Genomic DNA, 6000 nt, shown 5'->3' on the forward strand with positions numbered 1-6000 from the left:
TACTGTTTTCCAGAGTGGTTGCACCAGCTTGCATTCCCACCAACAGTGTAGGAGGGTTCCCCTTTCTCCGCATCCCCGCCAATATCTGTCATTTCCTGACTTGTTAATTTTAGCCATTCTGACTGGTGTGAGGTAGTATCTCATTGAGGTTTTGATATGGATTTCCCTGATGCCAAGCGATGTTGAGTGCTTTTTCATGTGTTTGTTGGCCGTTTGGATGTCTTCTTTGGAAAAATGTCTGTTCATGTCTTCTGCCCATTTCTTGATTGGATTCTTTGTTCTTTGGGTGTTGAGTTTGCTGAGTTCTTTATAGATTTTAGATACTAGCCCTTTATCTGATATGTCATTTGCAAATATCTTCTCCCATTCTGTCGGTTGTCTTTTGGTTTTGTTGACTGTTTCCTTTGCTTTGCAAAAGCTTTTTATCTTGATGAAGTCCCAATAGTTCATTTTTGCCCTTGCTTCCCTTGCCTTTGGCGATGTTTCTAGGAAGAAGTTGCTGTGGCTAAGGTTGACAAGGTTGCTGCCTGTGTTCTCCTTTAGGATGTTGATGGACTCCTGTCTCACATTTAGGTCTTTCAACCATATTGAGTCTTATTTTTGTGTGTGGTGTAAGGAAATGGTCCAGTTTCATTCTTCATTTCTTTGTTGGCTTTAGGTCTCTCTTAATCCTTAAGGACATCTGTATTCCTTTTGCCCCCTCCACCTTAAACCAGCAGTGGTGCATATAGTCCTTCTCTGTGACTTTCCTTTCTATCACATCTCTTCCTCTTCTCTTCTGGCTTCCTCTTCTTTCAGCCAGAAATGGTCATCTACTTTTAATGTCTCATGTAATTATATTGGATTCACCCAGAAAATACATGATAATCTCCCCATCTCCATGTCCCTAATGTTAATTACAATTTGTAAAGTTCCTTTTGTCATGTAACCAAATATATGCAACCTAATGTAATGTCCCATAACCCTAGAACTCATAGGTTCCAGGGATTAGGGCATGGACACCTTGAGGGACCACTATTCTGCCCAATCCAGGGATGCAATCTCACCCTGTCTGAGCTGACCTGAAGTGAAGATACTTCAAAATGTATGGTCTTTATATACCATTTAATGTGATTTTTCAAACATATTGCTGCAGAATGTTAATGTGGTGGATAAAGAGGTGCTGTCCTAGTCTCTCCTGGGAGTGTCATATAATGGACAATTACCATAGTACCTTTTAATCCAAAAATTCTGAATTCTTTTTTTTTTTTTAAAGATTTTATTTATTTATTTATTAGAGAGCGAGCGAGAGAGAAACAGCATGAGAGGGGGGAAGGTCAGAGGGAGAAACAGGCTCCCCGCCGAGCCGGGAGCCCGATGTGGGACTCGATCCAGGACTCTGGGATCATGACCTGAGCCGAAGGCAGTCGCTCAACCGACTGAGCCACCCAGGCGCCCAAAAATTCTGAATTCTGAAACTCATCTGATTCAGGGACTGTGAACTGGTCTTTCATTGAATAAAAGCATCGTAGTTTATTCTGCTCTCCTGATATATGTTTAGCTTATTTCTATTCTTCTCCTCTTATTACTAGTCCTGTAACAAGAAACCTTGAACATAGTTAATTTTGCATTGTATGTAAATATATTTGTATAATAAATACCAAGAAGTAAAACTTCGGGATCAAAGGATATATGCATTTTCTTATTTTTGATATATATGGCCAAATTGCCCAAAAGGGAGACATCACATTAATTTATCTTCCCTCACTTCATGTGTGAAGATTCTGCTTCCTCACAGTCCTGCTCATACAGTTTATAATCAAACTTGCAGATCTTTGCCACTATGATAGATTCAGTACAGTTTTACTTTAATTAAGGGACTTTACTTTTTGAGAAGTTTTAATTTTACAGAAAAACTGAGCAGAACGCACAGAGTTCCTATATGATTCAGTGCAGTTTTAATTTGCAATTATTTTATTATTTGAGCATACTTTTGATAGATTGATATACTGTAGTATGAAGAATACTGTAATTCCTTTACTGTGAAATATTTGTGTATATTCCCTACAATTTTTTATTGAATTATTGATATTTTTAAATTGATTTATAGAAAATCATTACATATTGTGTACATTTTTGGTATAAGTTAAAAACGGTTGTTCCCAGATTTGTCTTTTGACTGCTTACTTTATTAGACATTTTTCATTACAGAAGTGTTTTACTTTTATGTAAAATGTTATTAATATACCCTTCTATAATTTATTGGTTTTTATCATACTAAGAATTGCTTTCTGTAGATTGCTTATATATATGAATTAGGAATCCAAGTTCTAATTCTGAGCATATACTTTATCAAATACAACATACAAAAGCTGGCTACATTCCAGTAAAGGCCTTCATATACTACATGCATTAATATATTAAGGTTTTGTGAGGTGCATATTCATAAACCCTATAGCAAGATGGATGAGAATAGCAAGGGAAATATGTTCACTAATTATGCATAGGACCAACATATGAGGCTTCATTAAGTATTACAGTCCTGAACATAGATGGTATTTGTTTACATCATATGTAACTATCACCATGCTCTTCACTTAAAGGATGAGTCTTTGTCAGAATGCAGGGACCTTGCTCAGATAAGATCTTTTGTTCCAGGCATAATTTTTAATCTTTTCCTAAGTAGTTAGCATAGAGAGACAAAAAGCACCCATAACAGGAAAGTGAAATTGAGAGGAATGTATATTTCTGAGCTTTCTTGTTCTTATAAAGCTTATGAAAATATTAGAGAATCAGCAAGTGTCGTAAGACAGGAGAAGGAAAAGAATGGAAGAAAATATTGGGGGAGAATTAATAGGTGTCAGAAGAGAGGAATAAAAGAATAGAAGAGAAGGAGGAAAAATTCTGAAGGATCAGCAAATTTTAGATTTGAGTGGAAGGAGGAAAAGGGGGAATTGACGGATATTAAAAAAAGAAGAAGATACTATGGGGGAGGAGAGGGAGGAAAATCTTGGAACCTGGAATGTCTGGAATTTGAGATCGACATTAAATGTGCACGTGGCCCTGGACCTTGGACCAAGACTCCAGTCATGAACACGGGACTGACCTAGGATATGTACATTGGATCTGGACTATAGATATGGACCATAAATCTGTACTGAATATGGACAATGGAATTGGACATTGGACCTTTTACCTGCACTTTTCATAATTTCAAACTTAGATGTTAGACCAAGACCTGGATCTCACATATTGGAGCTTAATCTGAACATATCATCTATATTTGGACATTGGAATGGGATATAAGACCCAAACCTTGGATCTGAATTTGTCTAGAACACTGAATCTGACCTTAATTATGTTCCATGGTCATGAACTTGGGTGTTTTCCCCTGACATTGACCTAGACATCTAATCTTAGACTTGGGACTTAGTCTGGACCTGGACATAGAACTTGGACTTCAATTCTAAACACAGATGTGAAATTGGACTTTAGAAATTTACCATGATCTTGGAACTTTACCTTGACCTGGACATCGAATCTGTAAGTCAGAAATGAATTTGACCTATATCTTAGACCTGGTATTAGACCTGGATCTTGAATCTGGACAAGATCCAGAGTGGAAATATACCTAGGAATGCAACCTTGGACATGGTCTTTATCCTTGTATAGATATGAACTTTGGACCAGCCTTTGCACCTGGACCTAGACTTCACCTTGGTCATAGATGCTGACTGTGGATCTCTGACCTGAAAGTAGATTTTGGATGGAGAACCTGGACCTGTATAGTCTAGTTTCTTAAACACAACATTCAGTTGGAATTTATATTTTTTTGAACAGGCAATAAATTACTTTGGAGAAGAGTGTCTGAGACTGACCTCCTTTCTTCTTATACAGCTTTTTTCAATAAATGATGCTTTAACTCATCTTAACTTGCTACAACTATTTGAAAAAATCACATTTGAAATGAATGTGCTTTTCTGAGCTCCTTTGGTTAGTCTGGGTTTACTACTAAACATCTGTTTCTTAGTTCCAATTGGAACAAAAATTATGAAAATCAATGCCCTTTGGAATCAGACCAACTTGTTAACTGTCTGCTAAGATCAGGTCACACCACTCCTGTTTTATGCTCTCAAAATCCTATACTTATTCTTCAGTGCTCTTACCATATTATAATTAAATAATTAATTATGTTATTGTTTGAATAATTTCTTTCTAATTTTGTATCTATCAGTTGTCAGCAAATTATACTCAGTGGTCCAAAATCTGGTTCACTGCCTGTTTTTATACAGCTGATAAACTAAGAATTTTTTTTACATTATTAAATGGTTAGAAAAAAATCAAAAGAAGAATATTTTGATATTGTAAAAATGTTGTATGGTGGACAGATGGTAACTACACTTATCATGGCGAGCAATGAGTAATGTATAGAACTGTTGAATCAATATGTTGTACACCTGAAACTAATAACATTTTATGTTAATTATATTTCAGTAAGAAAGAATATTTTGTGACACACAGAAATGATATGAAATTCAGAGTTCAGTGCTCATAATTAATGTTCAACTACAATACAAATGTGTTTATCATTTGCATATTGTTTTTGGCTGCTTTCATGCTACAATGGCAGAATTGAGAGACAGTATGGCCCACAGAGCCCAAACTATTTACTATCTGGCCCTTTAGAAAAGTTTGCTGATCCTTGTCCTACACAGCAAAGATGAAGACCATTTTTGTCATTATTAGGACTGTATTCAGATTTTAGAGATTTTATTTATTTATTTATTTATTTACTTACTTATTTATTTATATTTATTTATCTATTTAAAAGATTTTGTTTATTTATTTGAGAGAGAGAGAGAACACAAGTGGGGGGGCACAGGAAGAGGGACAAGCAGACTCCCCGCTGAGCAAGGAGCCCCATGGTGAGCTTGATCCCAGAACCCAATGATCATGACCTGAGGGGAAGGCAGACATTCAACTCAACTGACTAAGCCACCCAGGCACCTCTATTTATTTATTATTATAAATATTTTATTTTTTTATCTTGAGAGAGAGAGGGAGAATGAGCAGAGGGAGGGAGGGGGTAGAGAGAGAGGGAGAAGCAGGCTAGCAGGCTCCCCACTGAGCAGGGAACCCTGGGATCTTGACCTGAGTTGAAGGCTGATGCTTAACCGACTGAGTCACCCAGGTGCCCCCAGATTTTAGAGATTTTAAAATATGACAAATTACACATCTTAAAATCAACTTAATGTGGTAAATTCCCACCAATAAAGGAAAGGATGCATAGTTTTGAAATACTTAGATGAGTAAATACTACAATGCAGTTAAAATCAAAGAATTAGAACTATCTCAAAGTAAATTTTAAAACCTAAGGCCAAATGAACAAAGAAAATTCTAGAATGTTATATAAAATTTGGCACATGAATGTTAATCTAGAAAGATGAAATAATGCCATATAGGGTTGACATATCTATACACAATAAATGCTCAAAAATGTAAATTGGAAGGATTAGAAAATTCCTAATGGAGAAGTAGGAAGAAGTGAGAATTACATAAGAAGTAAAAAGTAACTGCTATGCTATTTCTTCATTGCTTTTTCTGTCTGCTTTTTTATTTCTTAAAAAAAAATAAAGATGTGAGATGGCAAGATATCATCGCTGTTCATTCTAGATGGTGAATACATATATGTTTACTAAGTGTTTTCTGTTTCATAAAAATAATTCATAATAAAAAGAAAACATAGCTATGAAAGCATTTCTGATTTTTATTTTTATTTGTTTCTAAAAGAAATATGTACTCTGGAAATGCATTTCAGATCTGCAGAGTTGCCATCAACAAACCGATTATAACTGATGATAATCAGTTAGAAACATAATCTTAATTTTTTCCCAAATGAAGATAACTTTTGTATTATGACTAGTTTATCCTAAAAGAAAATAAATAACAAACAATAGCCTTTATAAAATACACAATAAATATATTAGAAGAACTAACATGATAAGCAACAGGAACTGTTCT

Source organism: Mirounga leonina, unplaced genomic scaffold (assembly GCF_011800145.1).
Source record: "Mirounga leonina isolate KUSES-001 unplaced genomic scaffold, KU_Mleo_1.0 Mir_125, whole genome shotgun sequence".
NCBI lineage: Eukaryota > Metazoa > Chordata > Mammalia > Carnivora > Phocidae > Mirounga > Mirounga leonina.